This window comes from Rhinopithecus bieti, unplaced genomic scaffold (assembly GCF_001698545.2).
Source record: "Rhinopithecus bieti isolate Rb0 unplaced genomic scaffold, ASM169854v2 scaffold_39857, whole genome shotgun sequence".
Taxonomy (NCBI): domain Eukaryota; kingdom Metazoa; phylum Chordata; class Mammalia; order Primates; family Cercopithecidae; genus Rhinopithecus; species Rhinopithecus bieti.
The window spans coordinates 354,575-381,363 of record NW_016816641.1 but is presented as its reverse complement, the minus strand read 5'-3'; the positions used below and the strand labels follow the sequence as shown (position 1 = coordinate 381,363).

The following is a 26,789-nucleotide window of genomic DNA, read 5'->3' as shown; positions in this document are numbered from 1 at the left end:
GATGAGTTAATGTCCTTTGTAGGGACATGAATGCAGCTGGAAACCATCATTCTCAGCAAATTATCACAAGAACAGAAAACCAAACACCGCATGTTCTCACTCATAGGTGGACACTGAACAATGAGATCACTTGGACACAGGAAGGGGAACATCACACACCAGGGCCTGTTGAGGGATGGGGAAGAGGGGAGGGATAGCATTAGGAGATATACCTAATGTAAATGATGAGTTAATGGGTGCAGCACACCAACATGGCACATGTATACATATGTAACAGACTTGCACGTTGTACACATGTGCCCTAGAACATAAAGTATAAAAAAAAAAAAAGAAAAAAGAAAGGGGTCAGCCAGGCGTGGTGGCTCACGCCTGTAATCTCAGCACTTTGGGAGGCTGAGGCAGGTGGATAATTTGAGGTCAGGAGTTTCCAATATGGTGAAACGCTGTCTCTTCTAAAATACAAAATTAGCTGGGCATGGTGGTGGGCACCTGTAATCCCAGCTACTCGGGAGGCTGAGGTGTGATAATAGCTTGAACCCAAGAGGCAGAGGTTGCAGTAAGCCGAGATCGTGCCACTGCACTCCAGCCTGGACAGCAAGAGTGTAGCTCTATCTCAAAAAAAAAAGTCCAAACTGGATAGATTGATAAGATTTACATATACATCTGTCTGTGAAATAATGTATGGAAGCTGAGCTCATCCTTTGATATTCAGCTCAGGCATATACGGTGTAACATCTTCAGATGAAATTCTCTTTTCAGCGTCTGTTGTTTTTTGTTCTCAGACCTGTTTGACATTGGTTTTGTTGGGCTTTAAGTGTGCACCTGAGAGCAAAGTAGTGTGGATATGTTTTATGATGCAATTTGGATACCTTTAAAAAAATGTTCCAGTTGGCAATTTCACAATTATTTTGGAACTTACTGATATTAAACTTACAAGCATTTTAAATAAATTCATTTTCCTCAATTAATATGTTTTAATAATAAAAGCTACATGTTTTCCATTTCTGTAACTGATTTGGTAAAGTGAGCTTGAGCAAAGCTGGGTCATGCCAGAGTAGGGTCAGATTTTCTTTTTTTTTTTTTCCTTCCTGGCATCACCTCCAAGGGTCAGATTTCTTCAGGATCCACTGGGTGCTTTTGTTCTGTCGCGGTCATATTTCCTAGTTCTTTATTTGGATCAAACTGTTAGCTCTATTCACAAATATTCCAATAGTACTATTCTTGAAAAAAAATTACTTTAGACCAGGTGCAGTGGCTCATGCCTGTAATCCCAGCACTTTGGAAGGCCTAAGTGAGTGGATTACTTGAGCTCAGGAGTTTGAGACCAGCCTGGGCAACATGGTGACACCTCGTCTCTAGAAAAAAAAAATACAAAATTTGCCAGGTGCAGTGGTGCGTGCCTGTAGTTTCAGTTACTCAGGAGGCTGAGGTGGGAGGTTCACTTGAGCCTTGGAGGCGGAGGTCGCAGTGAACCAAAATCACTCCTTTGCACTTCACCCTAGGCGATGGGGGTGAAACCCTTTGTCCAAAAAAAAAAAAAAAAAAAAAAAAAGAATATTATATTACACATAGAGTATTTATTTGTGTATGTGAATTCTATATACACATATTTTCACTTTTTTCCCTTAAGGAACAGAACTTTAAAACTCTGAAAATTGAATCTTCTTTGTTCCAGAGTACAGTCTTTTCCTTTAGTGGCTTTGTGTTTAATTTTTTGAATATTATTTTACTTTTTTTTTTTTTTGTCCTTACAACCTTCAACTTTGCTCATGATTTAAAAATTTAAATAATGAAGTACCTTTGCATTAATGTTTTCAAACAATGTGAGGACCCTGACTAGTTTTGTTTGTTTGTTTGTTTGTTTGGAGACAAAAGTCTCGCTCTGTCGCCAGGCTAGAGTGCAGTGGCGCGATCTCTGCTTACTTCAGCCTCCGCCTCCCGGGTTCAAGCAATTCTCCTGCCTCAGCCTCCCGAGTGTCTTGATCTACAGGCATGCGCTACCATGCCCAGCTAATTTTGTTTTGCATTTTTAGTAGAGATGGGGTTTCACCATCTTGGCCAGGATGGTCTCCATCTCTTGACCTTGTGATCTGCCCACCTCAGCCTCCCAAAGTGCTGGGATTACAGGTGTGAGCCACTGTGCCCGGCCGACTAGTTCTTATTAGTAATGAATGTATTGAACGTTTTAGACCCATAAACTTTGAACTTTTTTTTTTTTTTTGAGACATAGTCTTGCTCTGTCGCCCAGGCTGGTGTGCATGGCGCGATCTCGGCTCACTGCAAGCTCCGCCTCCTGGGTTCACGCCATTCTCCTGCCTCAGCTTCCCGAGTAGCTGGGACTACAGGTGCCCACCACCGCGCCCGGCTAATTTTTTGAAGTTTTTAGTAGAGACAGGGTTTCACCGTGTTAGCCAGGATGGTCTCGATCTCCTGACCTCGTGATCCACCCACCTTGGCCTCCCAAAGTGCTGGGATTACAGGCGTGAGCCACTGCACCCGGCCAACATTTTTTTTTAATTAGCTGGACATGGTGGCATGTGCTTGTATTCCCAGCTAAACAAGAGGCTGAGGCAGGAGGATCACCTGAGCCTAGGAGTTCAAGACTACCGTGAGCCATGATTGTACCACTGCACTCCAGCCTGGGTGACAGAATGAGACCCTGTCTCCAAAAGTAATAATAGCAATAATAATGTATATTTACTCTATACCAGGCATCATACCAAGGGCCTTACGTCACTTAATCTTCATACTAAACTTATGAGACATGTATTACTATTTCTATTTTACAAATGTAGAAACCAAAATTCAGAATTGTAAAGTAAGTGTGGTATTTAGATTCAAATCTGGTAGATGCTTTATTTTATGTTACTTGCAATCTGTGAAGAAAAAACTAGATCCAGGATTCTAACAGGAATTTATATAATATGATTACAAAATGAGTTTATTTATAATTTAAATAAACAAATTCCCTTTTATTTTCTACAACAAACATGCTAAGATTATGTGAATAATCTTGGCTAAATATTGTATTCTAGGGAGACATTAAATAAGAACTTCGTAGTTAACGTTGTTCTATTTTATCTTTCTGTCCTTATAGACATTTTCTTTCTTTTTTGAGATGGAGTCTCACTCTGTTACCTAGGCTGGAGTGCAGTGGCACGATCTCTGTTCACTGCAAACTCCACCTCCTGGGTTCAAGTGATTCTTCTGCCTCAGCCTCCTGAGTAGCTGGGAATACAGGTGTGTGCCACCACACCTAATTTTTGTATTTTTATTAGAGATGGGGTTTCACTATGTTGGCTAGGCTGGTCTCGAACTCCTGACCTCAAGTGATCCACCCGCCTCAGCCTCCCAAAGTGCTGGGATTACAGGTGTGAGCCATTGCACCCTGCCGACTAATACTTTTTTATTGTATGCCAAATATTGTGTATAAAAGAACCTTAAAGGTCGAAGTTAATAATATTTTCCTCTGAATGGTTGACTCTATTTTCTGTTAGCCAATGTAGCTCAAAAGAATGAAGAGACTGCAGGAGACCTTACTCTGCCTTTCCAGCCTAGGTCCCGAGCTTCGCAGCCCTTGGCCCCCAGTCTACCCCAACACTCTGCAAATATCCCATGGGAAAAAAAGCCTCTTATCTGGGCACCTTTAGACTCTAGTCTGTAACAATAGCCTGAGAGGCCATCAAAAGTTCAGTGCAAGCCACACTCAATCTTTGGCTTTGACAAATGCACCCAGGGAGAAAAATGACCAGCAATCCCAGTTCACTTAGCAGTGGGCCCTTCTTTCTCTGATCCCACTGCTCTCTGATGTTCTTATGTCTTTAAAAATAGGATTTGGGCCGCGGGCAGTGGCTCACACCTGTAATCCCAGCACTTTGGGAGGCCAAGGCAGTTTGAGACCAGCCTGGCCAACATGGTGAAACCCCGTCTCTACTAAAAATATAAAATTAACTGGGCATTGGCACACATCTATAGTCCCAGCTAGTCGGGTGGCTGAGGTGGGAGAGTTACTTGAACTCAGGAGGCAGAGGTTGCAGTGAGCTGAGATGGCACCACTGCACTCCAGCCTAGGTGACAGAGTGAGACTGTCTATAAATATATACATATTTATGTGTGTGATTTGTATAATTTATCCTTTTTTTGTATGTGTGCATTTTTGTTTTTCTGGTTGTTGTAGCAGGAGTGACAACCTACTGATACCTACTACATCCTACTTGGAAGCAGAAGTTCCTTGTGAATAACAACGTATATTCTCGGAAGAGCATCGTTCTTACCACCGAATATCTCAGACTGCTTCTAACATATTCTTAGAAAACATAACAAAAGGCAGACTATGTATAACTTTAAGTTTAATTAAGATATTTCTCCACCTACCTGGTCTCTTAACAGTGTTCTTTGTTTACTTTGCTCCTGAGTGGTTAGGAGTGTAAATATCTTACTAGCACAGCACATTGAAAATTCAATGTATTTGCTATAATAGGATTTGTTCTTCATAAGGGCTTTATAAAATAAACCTCAAGTTTTTTGTATTTTTAAAAGTCTGGGCTGGGCACAGTGGCTCACGCTTGTAATCCCAGCACTTTGGGAGCCTGAGGCAGGAGGACTGCTTGAGGCCAGGAGTTCAAGACTAACCTGGACAACAGCAAGACTCTGTCTACAAAAAATAAAAACAAAATATCTGTATTTCATATTATGAATAGGTAACATTCTCACATGTTCAAACATCAAAAAATATGAAAGGGTATACAGTGAAGTATTTCTTTTCTTTCTTTGTTTTTGTTTTTTTGAGACAGAGTCTTGCTGTCGCCCAGGCGGGAGTGCAATGGCGCCATCTTGGCTCACTGCAACCTCTGCCTCCTGGTTCAAGCAACTCTCCCACCTCAGCCTCCTGACTAGCTGGGACTAGAGGTGCATGCAAACCATGCCCAGCTAAGTTTTGTATTTTTAGTAGAGACGGGGTTTTGTCATGTTGGCCAGACTGGTCTCGAACTCCCGGCCTCAAGTGATCTGCCTGCCTCAGCCTCCCAAAATGTTGGGATTACAGGCGTAAGCCATCATGCCCGGCCACAGTAAAGTATTTCTATGACTCATTCCTCCATCTACCCAGTTCCCACTCTCAACAGGTATTCATGATTATTAGCTTCTTATTTATTAGAAAAGTTCAAATGAATATGCTAGCTGACACATATCTGAATCATTTTCCCACGTTTTCTACATAAACATATCATCCTATGGTTACTGTTTTGCAGTTTGCCTTTTTTTTTAAAGTATAAACAGGAATTAATTGGCTTATATGACTGCAAAGTCTAGGACGTGGCTGCCAGCACAGCAGGATCCAGGGCCTCAGACAATTAATTCTACCAAAACCCAATTTATCTCCTTCTCTTGCCCGCACTCTCCTCTCCGGTGGCTTCATCCTCAGGCAGGCTCCCCTCCCAGTCCCACATCCAGGATGACATCTTAACAGTTTGGGAACTCCAACAGAAAGGGCACACCTATTACCACATTCCTGGTAAATTCTAGCCAAAGTCCTGCGGAGGGCTCTCATCGGCCCAGCTGGAGTCATCAGGCCAAGCCAGTAGGATATACTGATTGGCCAGGCTGAAGTCGCATGGCCACCCCTAGCATTCCAGGCTTGAGAAGTCAGTCCCACATTGGCATGGATTTCCTGGCTGAATTGAGAAAGGTGGCTCTCCAAAGCCGTGTCAGGGTGCTGTAAGTAGATGATTTTCCCCAGGCAAAGATTACAGATGTCTACTGCAAAAGGTAGTGTTTTTGATGTCTTTTTTTTTTTTTTTGGCTCTTTCATGCCTGGAAGCTGCTATTATGCCAAACGCATTTGTGGCTCAGGCCATACAGGACCAAATGAACAGCGAAAGTTGTTTACATCTTTCTTATGATCTTGCTTTTGTGGGCGCCCAAAAAGTTACATTACAAACCCTCTAACTGGTCCCAAGTCCATACCTTTAACTACCCCCTTTATCTAACACAAAGCCAATACTTCCCCTGCCCTAAATTAACCCAAGGCTAGATACTAGAGAACCCCTAGAGATACTGCTAATCTCCAAAACCTCCCAGAATTATTCAAACCAGCCAGTCCCCAACTTTCCCTGCACTGCCTTGCCTTTCCTGCTGAAATGCTAATAAAGGTTCTGGTTTAAGCTTTCCCTTCATTCCTTTTTGCTTCCTGACCAAACCTGGTGCTTCTTCTCCATGTGGCCCTGCATGGCGTGGTGTGCCCCTCCTCTCAGGAAATGTGGTAAATCATTCCTTCAATGCCACTAGTCTGTCATCATTCAGTTGCCTCTATAAATTAAAATCCCACAGGTACAACTGAGACAGGGGCTACTGCGACTGAGTTTTCAGTCCTGGAAAACCACACTTTCTTTTGTCTGTCTCTGCAAGGCTTTGGCAGTCTCTCCTCTCCACCCCCTTATTAATGCTGGCCTCTGTTCCACACGTACCTCTCTACCTGAGCAGGTGCAAATTGTCATTGATGGGGGAAACATGACACAAACTCAGATGCCTCCAGGGACACGTAAGAAGCCACGCTTGTTTCAGCCTATTGTTGGTTCAAGGGAATGTGGGCCCTGTGATGATGCTAGATCTTACTTTCTTTTCTTTCCTTCCTTCCTCTCTTCTTCCCTCTCTTCTTCCTTCCCTCTCTCCTTCCTTCCTTCTCTCTTTCCCTCCCACCCTCCCCACCCTTTATTCTTTCATCTTTTTTTAAGAAAAACTGAAAATCTATTTCTGTTGACTGGGGGCTTTCATGTGTGGCGTAAATATGTTGGTGTTTTTTTTTCACAGCAACTGCTTGTGTGTGTGGTAAAATATGTATGAAATAAACTGCCATTTTAACATTTTTATGTGTAGAACTCAATGGTAGTAATTACATTCAAAATGCTGTACAGCCATTGCCACTATTTCTAAACTTTTTCATCCCCCCAAATGGAAACTATGAACCCAGTAAGCAATAACTTCTCATTCTTCCCTCCCTCCTACTGTCAGTTCCTGAAACCTCTAATCTACTTTGCCTCTATGAATTTGCCTATTCAAAATATTTCATATAAATGGAGTCAGATAGTATTTTTTCTTTTGTGTCTGGCATATTTGACTCAGAATGTTGTAGCATGTGTCAGAGCTTCACTCCTTTTCATGGCCGAATGATATTCCACTGTATGGATATACTACCTTTTTTTTTTTTTTTTTTTTTTTGAGATGGAGCCCCTCTCTGTCGCCCAGGCTGGAGTGCAGTGGCACAATCTCGGCTCACTACAACCTCCACCTGCCAGGTTCAAGCAATTCTCCTGCCTCAACCTCCCAAGTAGCTGGGGTTACAGGGGCATGCCACCAAGCCTGGCTAATTTTTTTGTATTTTTAGTAGAGACAAGGTTTCACTATGTTGGCCAGGCTGGTCTTGAACTCCTGATTTCAAGTGATCCACCCACCTCAGCCTCCCCAAATGCTGGGATTACAGCTGTGAGCCACCACGCCCAGCGTATTAGATATACCACATTTTGTTTGTTCATTCATCTGTTAATGAACATGTGGGTGAAATATGTCAATTTTTACTTGTTGCAAAAACAAAACACATCAGTCAGTTTGTTTTTTTTTTTTTTTTTTTGAGACGGAGTCTCACTCTGTCACCCAGGCTGGAGTGCAGTGGTGTGATCTTGGCTGACTGCAAACTCCACCTCCCAGGTTCACACCATTCTCCAGCCTCAGCCTCCCAAGTAGCTGGGACTACAGGTGCACGCCGCCACGCCCGGCTAATTTTTTGTATTTTTAGCAGAGATGGGGTTTCAGTGTTAGCCAGGATGGTCTTGATCTCCTGACCTTGTGATCCGCCTGCCTCGGCCTCCCAAAGTGCTAGGATTACCAGCGTGAGCCACCGTGCCTGGCCAAAACACATCATTGTTAAATAACTCCTCAGGCTACCCTTCTCTATGGGAAAACGAAGAGTAAATCAAGCAGATTTTTAATAGCAAAATGGCCAAGGAAAAAGCAGGATAGAGACAACGCAAAGATACAAACAATCTACCAAATGAATAAAGTCACTAATGTTATTTAGGCTCAAACAGTATCCCCCAAAGTGAGAGGTTGGATACTCACAACTCAATAAAGAGTGACACTCAGCTAATATTGTTGCTGTCTCACATGGCCTTAATTATCTTACTGTTTTTGTCTTCACTGTTCTTCAATTTTGTGCCCTTCTCTAGTACCAGCCATTGTGGTAGGCCCTGAAGAACACCCTCATGGACAGCATATTCTGTAGAGGAAGACAGGCACACTAATAGCGTCAATACAACCAATACAAATGCTGACTGATGTTATGGGAAAACCCAGGAGGGGTACACAGGCAGATTTGGAGGATTAGGTAAGGCTTTCCAACTTCTCAACTTCTCCAACAACTTGCAGAAAAGTTGTCCTGAGACCTGAGATGAATGAGAGGTATGATTTGGAGGCAAAGGCCAGGAAACTGGAAAGACTATAAAACACCTTGAGGAAATGTCAGGAAAATGGGTATTAGGGACAGATGACATATGAGAGGAAGCAGGGACTCAATTGGAGTTTGGTCTTCACCTTGAAGGCAAATGGGAGCTGCTGGAAGGATTGTGTGTGTGTGTGTGTGTGTGTGTGTGTGTGTGTGTGTGTGTGTGTTGAGATAGATTCTTACTGTCGCCCAGGGTGGAGTGCAGTGGTGTGATCTCAGCTCACTGCAACCTTTACCTCCCATCTGGAAGGATTCTGTGGATGTTAGCGTAGGGTGATGAAAGGCTTGTGCACTCATATTAATCTTAAATACATACCTTGGCCAGGCAAGGTGGCTCACAGCTATAATTCCAGCACTTTTAGAGGCTGAGGCTGGCAGATCGCTTAAGGCCAGGAGTTCAAGACCATCCTGGGCAACATGGCAAAATCCCATTTCTACCAAAAATACAAAAATTAGCCAGGCGTGGTGGCATGTGTCTGAGGTCCCAGCTACTCAGGAGGCTGAGGTGGGTGAATTGCTTGAGCCCGGGAGGTGGAGGTTGAACTGAGCAAAGATGGCATCACTGCACTCTGGTCTGGGCAACAGAGCCAGACCCTGTCTCAAAAAATAAAAACAAATTTTAAAAAATTGAAAAAATACATATCTCAATGATTATATGTACATAATGATTTTATATATAAATGATTTATATATTACTTTAAATATACTAAATGTCTATATAAGATAGATATGTAATTTCCAGCACTCCATAAGATTTCCTTGTAGAGCTTCCTAGTCTACCTCTGCCTCCAGAGGTAACCTGGTATGCACTATACACTCTTTTATCTGCCTCTTTTTGTGCTCAGCATAGTGTCTGAGCTTCACCTATATTGTATGTACCAGTAGTTTGTTCTCCTATTACTTTGTAATACAGAAAAAAACTGAGAAAAGCTTTGAAATGGTCTAAAAAAGATTACTGGGGCCAGGAATGGTGGCTCAAGCCTATAATCCCAGCACTTTGGGAGGCCAAGGCGGGCAGATCACCTGAGGTCGGAAGTTCATGACCAGCCTGGCCAACATGGTGAAACCCCATCTCTACTAAAAATACAAGAAATTAGCCAGGCGTGGTGGCACGTACCTGTAGGCCCAGCTGCTCGGGAAGCTGGAGCAGGAGAATCGCTTGAACCCGGGAAGTGGAGGTTGCTGTGAGCTGAAATCACAACACTGTACTCCAGCCTGGGTGACAGAGCAAGACTCCATCTAAAAACAAACAACAAAAAAATGATTACTGGGTGTCACTGAAAAACAAGGTGCCCAGCTGTCCAGCTTACCTTTCTAGGATGTCTCATTCTATGAGGACTCTAAACCTTTCACTGTCTTTGAGCTACAGAACAACTCAGAGGTTTTACAAACTATAGACACTTCTTGTCTATAGAAATGCAAATTGTTTTCAGTAGAATGCAATTGATTACTGAGCTGTGGATTTGATCAGTTCTGCCAGTTTTTGTATATATTTGTAGCTATTTCATTATTCCTCATTTGACTGTGTGTGAGGTACTTTGAATTTTCCATTGAAGCAGTTGTAATCTTTCTGGATCTCTCATTCATTAATGAGTTAAATAAAATGTCTAACATTTATTTTATATCTGTATGATTATATTTGATATTAAAATTACTCAACAGTAGTATACAGTTATATGAATAAGCCGCAATTTATCTGTTCATCTATTGGTGGACATCTGAGTTCTTTCCCTTTGGCTATTATGAATAAAGCTGCTATAAGTCTTTTGGTGAACAAAGGCATTCATTTTTTGGGGTAAATATCTAGAAACGGGATTTCTGGGGTATAGGGTAGGAGTAAATTTAATTTCGGTAGAGACTGATGTTTCCAAAGTGGTTGTACCATTTTACACTCCCATCAACACTGTATGAGAGTCCCATTTCTGCATCTTTGCAACTAAGGGAATTATCAGTCTTTTCATTTCAGCTATTCTATGGAGTGTTTAATAGCATCACATTTTGGTTTCAATTTACAATAGAAGATTTTCAGGAGGGCAGTAACTTGAACAGATTTTTACATTTTAGAAAAGTCTTTCTGCGTATTACGTGGAGAATGATTATTTGTATACCAAATTTCACAGTAGCATTATTCACAATAGCCAAAAGGTGGGAATAACCAAGCATCCATTTATATGGATGAATGGATAAACAAAATGTAGTATACATGTATAATGGAATATTATTCAGCCTCAAGAAGGAAGAAATTCTGATACACGCTACGACATAGATGCTCTTTGAAGACATTATGCTAAGTGAAATAACCCAATCAAAAAAAAAGCCATTATTGTATGATTCTATTTATATGCGGTACCTAGCATTTACAGATAGAAAGTGCAATATTGGCTATCAGGGGTTGTGAGAAGCGGATAATGGGGAGATACTGTGTAATAGGCAGATTTTCTATTTGGGATAATGAAAAAGTTCTGGAGATGGATAGTGGTGATGGTTTCACAACAATGTGAATGTACTTAATGCCACTGAACTGTACACTTAAAAATGGTGAATTTTATGTTAGATACATTTTACCACACACACAAAGAGGAGGGAGGGCGGGAGGGAAGGAGAGAAGGAAGTAAAGAGGGGAGACGAGAGGAAGAAAGGAAAGAAAGATCTGGCACCACAGGGCCCACATTCCCGCGTGTCAGCAATAGGCTGAAACAGAAGCATGGCTTCTCAAGTGTCCCTGGAGGCATCTGAGTGTGCGCCCCCTTTCCCAGTTCAATGACAATTTGCACCTGCTCGTGTAGAGGGGTACGGGTGAAGAGACCAGCATTATTACGGGGATGGACAGGCAAGACCGCCAAAACCTCGCAGAGACACACAGTCGGAACCAAGAGACTGGGGTGAAGACGCCTGGCTTGGCCTGTGGGAACTGGCAAGTCTCAGCTCTCAGACGCCCGAGCTTTTTAACCCCGCCACAGCCGGGTTCTAGCTTCCTACTTCCTTTAAAGCCTTCACTGACTCTAAAACACCAAAAACAAAGACCCAACTAGCGCCGGAAGGCCGGGATGTAACCGTAGTCACCTGACCCTCCCGTTCGGACTCTGATTGGGGTTTGGAGATACGTGCCCCTCCCAGCGCCGCACGGCAGCCTGAGGGGCGGGAGCAGATGTGGGAGTACGACAGTATTGGTCGGTTTCCCCAGAAAGCAGCCAATCGGAATAGGCAGGCTTCCGGCGCGAAGTGAGCGAGATATCTGCGCGGCAGCCGTGGTCGTGCCGCGGGGAGTTTGGATCCTGGTTCCGCCCGCTAGGAGTCTGCGTGCGAGGTGAGTGCCGCGCGCGTAACTACGGGTCGGTCAGCGGTGACCTAGCCCTGCTCTGGCGGTCCAGCCCGGAGCTGGAGGCCGCACGAGTTCTTCCGTTTCCTGCACTGGTTCGCCTCGCCCCGCTGAGTCAACTAGTCTTGCGAACATCCTGGGAGGACAGCAGATACATAATACGTTCCTGATGGGAAAATAGAGGCCCGGGGCAGGGGCGAACTCTGCCAAGGTCTCCCGGGGCGTCAGAGGCCGAGCATGGGCTAGGACCCGGCATGTTCTTGCCCATGTACTCCAGTGCCTAACATGATGCTCCGCACGGGGTAATCCCAGCCCAGACCTCTGGCACTATTACCTCCGTGTCCTTCCTGAGGAACAACGAAAACACTTTGTACTTTTTCTATGGCCTTCCATAATCACGAGCTGGGCTACTCTTGTTTTTGAGTGTCTACTGTGTGCCGTGTTCCTGGCACCCATGATCTTACAACTGTAGCTTCACGATATCCCAGCAAAACGAAGTGAATAGGAATACTGCATCAGATTGCTTGGGTTCGAATTCTAGCCCCTTCACGTTTAGCTGTGTCTACTGCACGTTACTGAAACACTAAGTGTCTTGGTTTTCGTCTATCATATGGGGGAAATGGTCTCTTCCACTTCCTGGCGTTTTTGTTAGGATTAAACGACTTAATGTATGCAATAATAAATGCTTGGAAGACTACCTGTTACATAGTACACAGTAAGGGTTCTGTTATTATTACCCAGAGAAGCGGATGAAATTGTCCTCATTTTAGACATGGAAAATCTGAAGCATAAAGAGCTTGTCTCTGTACAGAAAGAGCATTTGGCGATTGAGTGCTAGAGATACAGAATTTGAACTAAGAGCGCCTGATTTTAAAGCATATCCCACAACATCAGGCTTTCTCCATAATCCCAGCACTTTGGGAGACAGGCAGGCGGATCACCTGAGGCCAGGTATTAGTGACTTGCCTGACCAACATGATGAAGCCCCCTCTCTGCAGTAAATACAAAAATTATCTGGGCGTGGTGGTGTGCGCCTGTGGTTCTAGCTACTGCGGAGGCTGAGGCACGAGAATCGCTTGAACCCAGGAGGCTGCAGTTAGCCAAAATTGCACCACTGCACTCCAGCCTGGGTGACAGAGTGAGACTTCGTCAATCATTCTGAAATGTTTTATGCCTTTAAAAGAGAGGGAATAGGGCCCAATTTAACTTTTTAAATTTGGTTAGTGGGTACATGGGTGTAATTCTATTTTCTGTATCTTCATGTAAGAAATATTAAAAATTAAAAGATATATATATCTTTTAATTTACATATTTTTTTCTAAGACAAAAAATGGATAGAATAAAAGAGGTCCAAGATAATCGTAGAATAATCCTAGGACTTCAGTGCTGAAAGGCCGTGAGGGTCTCCATTACCTGTAGGATAAAAATCTAAACTCCTTAGTATGATACCTGAGGCTTTTGAGCATTCTGTTTCTCTAACACATACTATTCTACCTCAGCCTTTGTACCACTCATAGACTACTCTTCTTCACAACCTCAGTCCTGTCTGTAAAGTTCCACTTGTCCTTCAAGATCCAATTCAGTGTTCTTTGAAAAGCTTCTCTATCTTTGTCTGTTTTTCCTTAATCTGGGAAGCCAGTCTTTTAAGAAAAGACTTGATTGTCGGACTTATCTCATTGCTTTGTAATTATTTGTTGACATGTCTATTTTCTGCTGGTCTATAAGCTCCTTGAAGGCAGTAATAATGACTTGCCCATCTCTGTACCTCAGTGCCTACCATGATGGCTGGCACAGAGTAGTCACTGTAGATGTTAAATGAATGAAAAAGACAAGTCGAAGACCGAGAATGAAAGTTCTTGGAGTTATGACATACGGACTTTGTTCTCTGGAATGACAGGAAACTATTGAGTTTACTTTGTTTAAAAATTCCTGTATTTTATTGAAACATATTCTCAATGTCAAGAAAAATAGTCCAGTCATAATACTGTTTCAAACACTTGAACTACTTTTATTTTCCATGAGTCCTTTCCAAATTTCAGCTATAAAATTAGTTATACAGATTTAGCTGTACAGATTTCTTAGGTAGCTATAGCCTTAATGTATTCATAACTTAGTGTTTTTCCTTTTTCTTTCTTTTTTAACCTGACACTTGAGGAATTTCTTTTTTCTTTTCTTTTCTTTTTTTTTAAGACAGGGCTCACTGCAGCTCTAACCTCCCGGGCTCAAGTGATCCTCTCACCCCAGCTGGGAGTACAGGGGTGTACCACCACGCCTGGCTAATTTTTGTATTTGTTGTAGAGATGGGCTTTTGATTTTTTGTAGAGATAGGGTTTCGCCATGTTGTCCAGGCTGATCTCGAACTCATAGGCGCAAGCAGTTTGCCCACGTTGGCCTCTCAAAGTGCTGGGATTACAGGTGTGAGCCACCACGCCTGGTCTGCTTTTTTCAATATTAAATCATTTCTTGGCTGGGTGCGGTAGCTCATGCCTATGATCCCAGCACTTTGGGAAGCCAAGGTAGGGGATTGCTTGAGCCCGGGAGTTCAAGACCAGCCTGGGCAACATGGCAAAACTCCATGTCTACCAAAAAGTAAAATAAAAATCTGAACAAATTATTTCTTTTAACGGATCAGTCTTCATGCTTGTCATTTATCTTATAAATTTTTGCAATATTCCTCTCTCTTTGGCTTAATAGGTATGAAATGATGCTCCATGTTATTAATTATTAGAAAAATTTGACAATTTTTTCATAAGTTTACTTAGTGTATATATATTCTGGTGAGCTGTTGTGTTTATATTGCCTGAACATTTGTTCAGTGGAACTGGATATTCTTTTTTTTTTTTTGAGACGGAGTCTTGCTCTGTCACCCAGGCTGGAGTGCAGTGGCCTGATCTCAGCTCACTGCAAGCTCCGCCTCCCGGGTTTACGCCATTCTCCCGCCTCAGCCTCCTGAGTAGCTGGGACTACAGGTGCCGGCCACCTCCCCCAGCTAGTTTTTTTTGTATTTTTTAGTAGAGACAGGGTTTCACCGTATTAGTCAGGATGGTCTCGATCTCTAGACCTCGTGATCCACCCGTCTCGGCCTCCCAAAGTGCTGGGATTACAGGCATGAGCCACTGTGCCCAGCCTAATTTTTTTTTTTATATATATTTATTGGCCGGGCGGTGGCTCACGCCTGTAATCCCAGCACTTTGGGAGGCCTAGGCAGGCGGATTATGAGGTCAGGAGTTCAAGCCCAGTGTGGCCAACATGGTGAAACCCCATCTCTACTAAAAATGTAAAAGTCAGCTGAGCATGGGGGCACACACCTGTAATCCCAGCTACTCGGGAGGCTGAGACAGGATAATCACTTGAACCCAGGAGGAAGAGATTGCAGTGAGCCGAGATTGCACCACTGTACTCCAGCCTGGTGACAGAGCGAGACTCCATTTAAAAAAAAAAAAAAAAAATTTATTATGAGACCAAGATACATTTGTAAAAATATACATAATTTGGCCGGAAACCAAGAGTTAAAGTGGCTCACACCTGTAATCCCAGCACTTCAGGAGGCTGAGGCAGGTGGATCACTTAAGGGCAGGAGTTCGAGACCAGCCTGGCCAACATGGTGAAACCCCCATCTCTACTAAAATACAAAAATTAGCTGGCCATGGTGGCCCATGTTTGTAATCCCAGCTACTCGGGAGGCAGAGGCACAAGAACCGTTTGAACCTGGGCAGCGGAGGTTGCAGTGAGCCTAGATCACGATCATGCCATTGCACTCCAGCCTGGGCAACAGAGTGAGACTCTGTCTCAAAAAAATTAAAAACATCGCCTCTGGCGCCCGAGCTGGACTTACTGAAGCGCACCCATGTCAGAGCATCCCAGCACATGAGGTTGGCATGTACTATGAGACCCGCAGTGATGGTATTGTGATCATGTCTGGTCAGGCAGATCTCACCGAAGACAACAATTGTATCTCTGCCTGCTAACCCAGTGGAAACCCCTCTCTACTAAAAAAAATACCCTATAAATTAGATTCTTGAAGCTTCTCGTCCGAGCACAAAGGTGGCGAGCCACGCGTGTGAGAAGATCACTTCTATGTCTGTGCTTCACGTAGTCCCAGCTACTAGGGAGGCTGAGGCAAGAGAATGGCAGGAACCCGGGAGGCGGAGCTTGCAGTGAGCTGAGACCCAGCCACTGCACTCCAGCCTGAGTGACAGAGCCAGATTCCATCTCAAAAAAAAAAAACCTTACATAATTTAAAGAATAGTTACAAAGAAATTATGAAGTTTAGTTATGCATAAAAATTATATTGTATCCATAGTAAACGTGAAGACTCAGTATAAAATTATAGTTACACATAATCATCATCCAGATCAAGAAAGAAATAGAGTATTACCAGGATCCCAGGACCCCAGAAGTGTATCTTTCTCTTCATACCTCCTCTCTATGTTAGGGATAACTATTGTCCCAATTATTTATTTATTTATTTTGAGATGGAGTTTTGCTCTTGTTGCCCAGGCTGGAGTGCAGTGGCATGATCTTGGCTCACTGCAACCTTCGCCTCCTGGGTTCCAGCGATTCTTCTGCCTCAGCCTCCTGAGTAGCTTGGATTACAGGCGCCTACCACCATACCCAGCTAATTTTTTCTGTTTTTAGTAGAGACGGGGTTACGCCATATTGGCCAGGCTGGTCTCAAACTCCTGACCTCTGGTAATCCGCCTGCCTCAGCCTCCCAAAGTAGTGGGATTATAGGCATGAGCCACCGCGCTGGGCCCTGTTGTCCCAATTTTTATGATAGTGCTTTTCTTGTCTTCGTAGTTTGCCCTGATCTATGCATCTGTAAATAATACAGTTCAGTTTTGCATGATTTTGAGCTCTATAAATGGGATGATACTATATGTATTCTACTGAGCCTTTCTAGTTTGCATCGTTATGTTTGTGAGATTCTTCCATGTTGTAGATAAAGTTTTTCTTTCTTTTTTTTTTAATAGTAATTTTGGCTGGAATGGTAGCTCACTTCTGTAATCCCAGCACTTTGGGAGGCTGAGGAAGAAAGATCTCTTGAGGCCGGGAGTTCAAGACCAGCCTGGCAACGATGGGAGACTTATCTCTACAAAAAATTTAAAAAAATTTGTCGAGCATGATGGCATGCACCTGTAGTTCCAGATTCTCCAGAGGCTGAGGCAGGAGGATCACTTGAGCCTAGGAGTTTGAGGCTGCAGTGAACTATAGTTTTGTCACTGCACTCTAGCCTGGGTGACAGAGCGATACCTTGTCTCTAAAAAAATTTTTTTTTTAATTGTTTTCCTTAACCTCTTAACAGAGTTTTACATGTACAGTACCACATAGCCACAATGTTGTATGGCAGATCTCTAGAATGCATTACTGAAACTATACTTTTTGATTAACAACTTCCCATTTCCTGAAAGCCCCTACCCTGGTGACCACTGTGGCCCTCCTTGCTTCTATGAGTTTGCCTATTTTAGATACCTCATTGCAGTGGAATCTTGCAGTATTTGTCCTGTGACTGGCTTATTTCACTTTGCATAATGGCTTCAAGGTCCATCTGTGTCATTTCATGTTGCAGGTTTTTTTTTTTAATTTATTATTTAATTTAATTGTATTTTATTATTTTTTCAGACAGGGTCTTGCTCAGCTGTACCGGCTGGAGTGCAGTAGAATGATCATAGCTCACTGCAGCCTTGAACTCCTGGGCTCAGGTGATCCTTCTGCCTCAGCCTCCCAAGAAGGTGAGACTACAGGAGTGCACCACCATGCCTGGCTAACTTTTTTGTTTTTTGTAGATTCTGGGTCTCGCTATATTGCCTAGGCTGGTCTTGAACTCCTGGGCTCAAGCAATACTCCTGCCTTGGCCTCCCAAAGTGCTGGGATTCAAGCATGAGCCACTGCATCTAGTCGATTTGTTTCTTTTTAAAGGCTGAATATTTCGTTTTATGTGTATACCACTGTAAAGAAAACTCCATTTCCTCTGTACTCTGTACCCATATAATAATTCTTCACTTCTGTCACCAAATGTGTGGTGTTTTTTTCCCCACAATAGTTCAGTTCTTTAGCAGACACTGGGTGTCCTACATTTAGCTCAGTTCTGACCCTAACTGCCAGGAGTTAGTGCAGACCCCATATGTTAACTCCTCCCTGTCCACCCCCATTCCAGACCCCCTACTTCACACTACAATCACAAGTGGTAAGTCCTCCACATTCAGCTCACAGAACAGTTTCCTTACTAGATTATCAGCTTATTATAAACAACTCAGAAGCAGCCAGCTGCAAGAAATACATAGGACAAGGTATGTGGGAAGGGGTGTGGCACTTCCATGCCCTCTCCAGGCACGCCAGCCTCCCACCATCTCTACATGTTCTCACCACCCCAGAAGCTCCCTAAGCCCTATCCTTCTGGATTTTTATGTAGGCCTCCTTACCTAGACATGACTGATTAAATAATTGGCCATTGGTGATTAAGTCACTCCCCAGCCCCTTTGTCCTCCCCAGAGGAAGTTTTGTTTTGTTTTTTGAGGAGGAGTCTCACTGTCACCCAGGCTGGAGTGCAGTGGTATGATCTTGGCTCGCTGCAACCTCTACCTGCTGGGTTCAAGAGATTCTCATGTCTCAGCTTCCTGAGTAGCTGGGATTATAGGCGTGCACCATCATGCCTGGCTAATTTTTGTATTTTTAGTAGAGATAGGGTTTTGCCATGTTGGCCAGGATGGTTTCGAACTCCTGACCTCAGGTGATCTCCCTGCCTCGGCCTCCCTAAGTGCTGGGATTACAGGCGAAGGCCACCATGCCCGGCCCCAGGGGAAGTTTTTATTGATTTAATTACAAACTGATAGGTCAAAAAGTGTGTATGTTTTACCTTACTATGTAATACTAAATTGTTTTCAAAAGTGCTTGCACTCCCACCAGTGTATTAGATTTTCCGTTGCTCTTCATGCTGGCTAATGCTTTATATTATATATATATTTTTATTTTCCAATCTGGTATATTCACGTATAGTAGTATTTTTCTGGTAACTAATTTCTCTGATTGTTAGTGAAGATGAGTACCTTGATGTGTTTATGGGCTATTTCCTCTTTTTTACAGTCCCTTTTTAAGTTTTCTGTCTTCTCTATTGAGTTGTCTTTGTTTTATGTATGTATAAACATTTATATATAGTTATCTACATTTTTATATGTACATACATACACATGTATAGCAAATATCTTCTACTTTGGCTTTTAAATGGATTTAACATAATTTTAGTCAATGATTTTTTTCATTTTTACATTTCTTTAAATTGACATAATTGTACCCCAACAATTTATGAGGTTCATAGTGATATTTTGATACATATACTGTATAATGATCAGATCAGGGTAATTAGCATATCTGTCATCTTAAAACATTTATCATTTCTTTGTGTTAGGAGTATTCAATATCCTCCTCCTAGCTATTTGAAACTGTATAGTACATTATTGTTAACTGTCATCCTGTAGTGCTACAGAACACCAGAACTTACTCTTCCCATCTAGCTGTAATTTTTTTTTTTTTTTTTTTTTTGAGACGGAGTTTCACTCTTGTTGCCCAGACTGGAGTGCAATGGTGTGTTCTCGGCTCACTGCAACCTCTGCCTCCTGGGTTCAAGCAGTTCTCCTGCCTCAGCCTCCCAAGTAGCTGGGATTATAGGCATGTGCCACCACCCCTGGCTAATTTTGCGTTTTTAGTAGAGACAGGGTTTCTCCATGTTGGTCAGGCTGATCTCGAACTCCTGACTTCAGATCATCCACCCACCTCGGCCTCCCAAAGTGCTGGAATTACAGACATGAGCCACCACACCCAACCAATTTTGTATTCTTTAACAAGTCTCCCCCTACGCCTTTCCCTCTACCCTTCCCAACCTCTAGTGCCTTCTGTTCTACGTTTTACTTCTATGAGAGCAACAATTTTTAGGTTCCATATATGAGTGAGAACATGTGGTGTTTAACTTTCTGTTCTTTATTCCACCTAACATAATGTCTTCAGGTTCCATGTTGCTGTGAATAACAGGATTTTATTCTTTTTTATGGCTGAATAGTATTCTGTTGTGTATATGTACTATTTTTTTTTTTAATTCATTCATCGCTTGTTGAACACCTTGGTTGATTCCATATCTTGGCTATTGTGAATAGTGCTGCAGTAAGCATGGGGGTGCAAATGTCTCTTTGATATGCTGATATCTTTTCCTTTGGATAAGTGCTCAGTAGTGGGATCGCTGGGTCATATGGTAGGTCTATTTGTAGTTATTTGAGGAACTTCCATACTATTCTCCATAGTGGCTGTACTAGTTTATATTGCCACCAGCAGTGGAAGTGTAAGAGTTCTCTTTTCTCTGCATCCTCAGCAGCATTTGTTATTTTCTGTCTTTTTGATAATAGCTATCTTAACTGGGGTAGGATGAGACTTCATTGTGGTTTTTTTGTTTGTTTGTTTTTTGTTTTCTTAATTTCTAAAATTTTTTGTAGAGATGGAATCTTGCTGTGTTGCCCAGGCTGGTCCTGAACTCCTGGTCTCAAGCAGTCCTCCTGCCTCAGCCTCCTAAAGTGCTAGGATTCAACGCATGAGCCACTGTGCCTGGCCCTAATTGTGTTTTTGATTTGCACTATTTTTTTTTTTTAACATCTTTTATTGTGAATTGTTGTATGTTATATTTCATAGACATAACTTGTACATGAATGAGCTAATATAGTAGGCCTGAAACTGGTACCTTCAGAAAAGCCTGCTTGCACAATTGGTCCCTGGCTGTGTCTGGGAACTTGGCTTTGGAAACCTTTCCTACACTGATCAGGTTGTTTTGCCCACTGTAGCCGCTAATACCTGTTTTCCTTATGGGAGTCTGAAATTTTGGTGGGAGGAAGGTGCCTAAGTGACCAGCCCTCAATAAAACCCCTAGATTTGGAGTCTCTATGCAGCTTCTTTGGGGCAGAAACAGTGCACATGCATAGCTGCATTTTCACTGAGAGAGCGTGCACTTTCTCAGGAGTTGGAGAGCATGAGAAGCCTGCACATGAATTCCTACAGACACTACCTGAGGTGTTTTTTTTCCCTTGCTGATCTGGCTGTGTATCCTTAAAGTGTTTATGATATAATAAATGTTAGCTGTGAGTACAACTGTACGCTGAGTCCCATGAGTTCTTCTAGCAAAGTATTGAACTTAGCTATTAACTTCCTCTAGAAAAAAAAAAGCTGGAATTTGGATTAGAAATGCATTAAGTTATAGATGAATTTGGGGAGAATTAGCATCTCAATATTGTCTTCCAGTGTGAATATGGTTCATATGATTGTTTCCTCCCTCCTTGACTCCTCTTAACAACTTACAATTTTCTTTTCTTTTTTTGAGACAGGGTCTTGCTCTCTCTCCTAGGCTAGGGTAAGTGGTGCAATCATAGCTTACTGGAGCCTCGACATCCTGAGCTCAGGTGATCCTTCCACCTCAGCCTCCTAAGTAGCTAGGGCCATAGGCACGTGCCACCATGACCAACACATTTTTGTATTTTTGTAGAGACAGGGTTTTGCTGTGTTGCCCAGGCTGCTCTCAAACTCCTGGACTCAAGTGATCCTCCCACTTTGGCCTCCCAAAGTGCTGGGATTATAGGCATGAGCCACTGTGCCCAGCCCAATTTTCTGAATAGATATCATGGACATAATTTGTTAGATGTATTTTTGGCTATATAATATTTAAAAAAAAATTTTTTTTTTTTCAGACAGTGTCTCACTTTGTCGCCCCGACTGAAGTGCAGTGGTGTGATCTCAGCTCACCGCAACCCCTGCCTTCCAGGCTCAGAGCAGCTGGGATTACAGGCACGTGCCACTACTGCCACCACGCTCAGCTAATTTTTGTGTTTTTAGTAGAGACGGGGTTTACCATGTTGGCCAGGCTGATCTCAAACTCCTGACCTCAAATGATCCACCCACCTTGGCCTCCCAAAGTGCTGAGATTACAGGCATGAGCCACCACACCCGGCTGGGTATTTAAATTTTTGATGTCATCATAAATAACTTTTCTGACATTTTATTTTTTGTTTATTGGTGTTATAGAAAAACAATTTATTTTTGTATGTTGACCTTGTCTCCAGCAGTCTTCCTAAACTCACTGTATTTTCTATAGCTGCTGTGATAAATTACCGTAAACTTAGTGGCTTAAAACAACACAGAGGCTGGGAACATTGGCTCATGCCTGTAATCCCAGCACTTTGGGAGGCCCAGGTGGGAGTATCACCGGAGCCCAGAAATTCGAGACTGGCCTGGGCAACACAGTGAGTCCCCGTCTCTGTTTAAAAATAACAACACAAGGTGGCTCATGCCTGTAATCCCAGCACTTTGAGAGGCTGAGGCAGGCAGATCCCCTGAGGTCAGGAGTTTGAGACCAGCCTGGCCAACATGGCGAAACTCCATCCCTACTAAAAATACAAAAATTACCCAGACATGGTGGTGTGTGCTTGTAATCCCAGCTATTCAGGAGGCTGATGCAGGAGAATCACTTGAGCACAGGAGACGGAGGTTGCAGTTTGCCGAGATCGTGCCACTGTACTCCAGCCTGGGCAACAAGAGTGAAACTCAGTTTCAAAATAAATAAATAAAATAAATAAAAACAACAACATAGATTTATTATCTTACAGTTGTGTAGTTCAGAAGTCTGAATGGGTTTCATTGGGCTAAAGTCAAGGTGTTGGCAGGCTGAGTTCCTTTCTGGAGGCTCAAGGGCAGAATCCATTTCCTTCCCCTTTTCAGCTTTTAGAGACTATTCATATTCCTTGACTCCTGGCTTTCCTCCTCCATTATCAAAGCCAGCAACTTTGAGTCCTCCTCAAGTTGCCATCTTTCTGGTCTGTCATCTTATTTCGTCTTCCACTTAAAAAGACACTTGTGATTACATTGGGTCCATCTGGTTAGTCCAGGATAATCTTCCTTTTTTTTTTTTTTTTTTTTTTTGGAGACGGAGTCACGCTCTGTCACCCAGGCTGGAGTGCAGTGGCTGGATCTCAGCTCACTGTAAGCTCCGCCTCCCGGGTTCACGCCATTCTTCTGCCTCAGCCTCCCGGGTAGCTGGGACTACAGGCGCCGCCATCATGCCCGGCTAGTTTTTTGTATTTTTTTAGTAGAGACGGGGTTTCACCATGTTAGCCAGGATGGTCTCGATCTCCTGACCTCGTGATCTGCCCGTCTCGGCCTCCCAAAGTGCTGGGATTACAGGCGTGAGCCACCACGCCCGGCCCTAATCTTACTATTTTAAGGTCAGCTTATTAGCAGTCTTAATTCCATATGACAGTAATTCACCTTTGTCATGTAACCAAGCATATTCACAACATCCAAGGATCAGGATATAGACATCTTTGGATGGGTGTGGGAGACAGGGATAGTGGTGGTGGTCACATTATTCTACCTCCTGCACTCACTTAAGATTTTTTTTTTTTTTTTTTTTTTTTTGAGACAGAATCTTGCTGTATCGCCCAGGCTGGAGTGCAGTGACATTATCTTGGCTCACTGCAACTTCCGCCTCCTGGGTTCAAGCGATTCTCCTGCCTCAACCTCCCAAGTAGCTGGGACTACAGGCACGCTCCATCATGCCCACCTAATTTTTTGTGTGTGTATGTGTTTTTAGTAGAGATGGGGTTTCACTATGTGACCAGGCTTATCTCGAACTACTGACCTCATGATCCACCCACCTTGGCCTCCCAAAGTGCTGGGATTATAGGCTTGAGCCACCGCTTCTGGCCAAGAATTTTAATAATTTAATCTGAAGAGTCTTTTAGATGTTCCACACACAAAATTATAGCCTTTGTGAATATTAATGATTTTACATCTTTCCAGTTAACACGCCTTTTATTTATTGTTCATGCTCTACTGCTCCGGCTTGTACTTCCAGTGTATATCAGGTAAAAGTGGTAATAGTGGCATTCTGGAATTGTTCTTGATCTAAAAAGAAAAGCTTCCTAAATTTCACCTTACTGTATTCTCTCTGTGAGGTTGTAGAAGTTCCTTTCTATTCCTGTTTGATAAGAGTTGTGGTTTTTTTTTGTTTTTTGTGGTTTTTTTTGAGATGGAGTCTTGCTCTGTCACCCAGGCTGGAGTGCAGTGGCGCAATCTCGGCCCACTGCAACCTCCGCCTCCTGGGTTCAGGTGATTCTCCTGTCTCAGCCTCCCAAGTAGCTAAGACTAGAGGCTGCGCCACCGCGCCCAGCTAATTTTTGTATTTTAGGTAGAGACGGGGTTTCACCATATTGGCCAGACTGGTCTCAAACTCCTGATCTCGTGATTTGCCCGTCTCAGCCTCCCAAAGTGCTGGGATTACAGGTGTGAGCCACCACACCCGGCATGATAAGAGTTTTCATTGTGAATAGATTTCACTGTGAATGGATGTTTGATCTTATCATATGCTTATTCTGGACTTCTTGAGACAATGATATGATTGTTCAGCTTTAATGTTGTGGTGAGTTATATTAATTGATTTTTAAATGTTGAACCACTTCTGAGTCATTTTTGAGATAACACAACTTGGTCTTGGTATTTTTTATTTTATTTGTTTATTTATCTTTTTACACAGGGTCTCACTGTTACCCAGGCTAGAGTGCAGTGGCATGACTTCAGCTCACTGCAGCTTCGATCTCCCAAGTCATCCTCCCATCTCAGCCTCCCAAGTAGCTGGGACTATAGGCAAGTGTCACCATGCCCAGTTAATTTTTATAAATTTTTGTAGAGATGAGATTTAATCACACTGCCCAGTCTGGTCTCAAAATCCTGAGCTCAAGCAATCCTCCTGCCTCGGCCTCCAAAAGTGCTGGGATTACAGGTGTGAGTCACCATGCCCGTGGCTCTTGGTTTATTTTATACATGGCTAGATTTAGTTTGCTAACATATTGTTTGGGACTTTTGCATCTACATTTATGAATAAGAATTAGCCTGGAATTTTTCACTGATGGGCTGTCCTTGCAGGACTCAGTATTAGAGTTATGTTGGCCTCACAGAATGAGTTGGGGAGTTGTTTCTTTCTCTATTTTGGAATCGTTTATGTAAAATTGGAGTATTTTACTGCCATCAGTGCTCAGAAGAACTCACCTGTGACACTCTCTGGTCTTGATGCTTTGTAGGTGGATTTTTGACCATCAATAGGACTTCTTTAATGGCTACAAGGCTATTAGGTTTTCTGTTCATTTTGAGTGAGCTTTGATAAGTTAATTTTAAGGAATGTGTCCATCTCATCTAAATTTTAAAATTTATTGATGCAAAGTTGTTCATAACAGCCTAATGTTATCTTTTAATGTCTATGGCATGGGTAGTTAAATCTCATCTTTCAATCTCTTCTTCTTTTTTTTTTTTTTTTTCCACTGGAGACAGGAGGTTTTATTGATGCTGATGGGGTAGGAAAAGCCCCAGAAGCATGGGGCTGAGTCAGTCAGCAAATGCATAAGGCCTGGGCACAGAGGAGCAGGTTAGGGCACATTCACCTTCTCAGGCTTCTGTGGCTCCCTCATTGGAGAAGGGAGAGAGCATCTTGGGGCGCAATTCCAAGAGCAGCCAGGACAGAGGTTAGAGATGGCTGAGAGCCCCTAACCTGAGGAGGCAACACAATAGGCAAGCAACAACTGTGTGGAAAGCTGGATGAACTGGTCAGCAGCGGAAAATGGGAGGCGGGACTGGGTTGGCCTCTGGGGAGGGGTCCAACCTTGGCTTGGATGAGCTCATGAGAATTCCCAGTGTTCCCAACCAGAGAGGGGCAGACCCCAAGGCTCGTTTCTCTGCAGGCCTCCTTAAGGGAAAAGGCGCCAGAGAAAAAAGCATTCAGGGAGCCCCTGGAAAGGGGTGCCAGAATTAGTCCTTAAGGCACAGCTGGGGTGGACAAGGCACCAAGGTGCAACTGGTGGGGAGGGCAGGGGCAGCCTCCAAGCCAAGTACCAGGGTCACAAGAGGACGCAGGACCGCCCACACTTGATCGGCGTGGGGTTGAGCACAGCCCAGACAGCCTCGGCGAACACTTCCTTGACACCATCGTGTTGCAGGGCTGGGCATTCAAGGTAGCGCACAGCGTGGATCTGCTTGACCAGTGCCTGGCCCTGCTGCGGTGTGATGGGTGCCTGGCCCTGATCCTTGAGGCGCCGTAGGGTGTAAGGCTGGGCTCTCAGGTCCTTCTTGGTACCCACCAGCAGGATGGGTACATCAGGGCAGTGGTGGCACACCTCTGGAAGCCACTTGTGCCACACCTTCTCATGGGAAGGCGGACTGGCAATGGAGAAAACAGATGACGAAGACGTTGGTCTGAGGGTAGGAGAGTGCGGCGGCGGTCATACTCCTCCTGGCCCGCAGTGTCCCACATGTTCAGGTTCACTGTGCGCCCGTCAACTGCACTCTGCGCGCTGTAATTGTCGAACACAGTGGGGATGTACTCTTTGGGGAAAGCGTTAGTTGTGTAGCAGATGAGCAGGCACGTCTTGCCCACAGCCCCATCACCCACCACCACGCACTTGATGCTCTGCATCGTGGGTGCGGTTGCTATAGTGGAGGTAGTGCCTCCCCTCTCTTCTGGACCACTCTGGCTGCAGTGACCTGGTGCCCTCCCCGAGCGACTCCGGGCTCGAGCTCAATCTCTTCTTTTTATGTCTTTTCACAGAACAAACTTGGTTTATTGATCCTCTCTATTCTATGTCTATTATTTTTTACTCGTAAATTTTTTTTTGTTTTGTTTTTGTTTTTGTTGAGACGGAGTCTCGCTTTGTCGCCCAGGCTGGAGTGCAGTGGCCGGATCTCAGCTCACTGCAAGCTCCGCCTCCCGGGTTTACGCCATTCTCCTGCCTCAGCCTCCCAAGTAGCTGGGACTACAGGCGCCCGCCACCTCGCCCGGCTAGTTTTTTGTATTTTTTTTAGTAGAGACGGGGTTTCACTGTGTTCGCCAGGATGATCTCGATCTCCTGACCTCGTGATCCGCCCGTCTCGGCCTCCCAAAGTGCTGGGATTACAGGCTTGAGC

The 26,789-nt window shown here is 43.7% G+C and overlaps 1 protein-coding gene and 1 pseudogene across 1 annotated transcript in view; one reads left to right on the top strand and one right to left on the bottom strand.

The window, feature by feature from the left end:
• The first annotated feature begins 11,659 nt into the window (after positions 1-11,659).
• Positions 11,660-26,789, top strand: part of BLM (BLM RecQ like helicase) — a 106,201-nt gene continuing 91,071 nt past the window's right edge. Inside the window, 1 exon segment of the mRNA XM_017855029.1 lies at positions 11,660-11,801. The gene's annotated coding sequence lies outside the window, so the exon portion shown is untranslated.
• On the bottom strand, positions 25,727-26,374 carry LOC108517229 (rho-related GTP-binding protein RhoG-like; annotated as a pseudogene).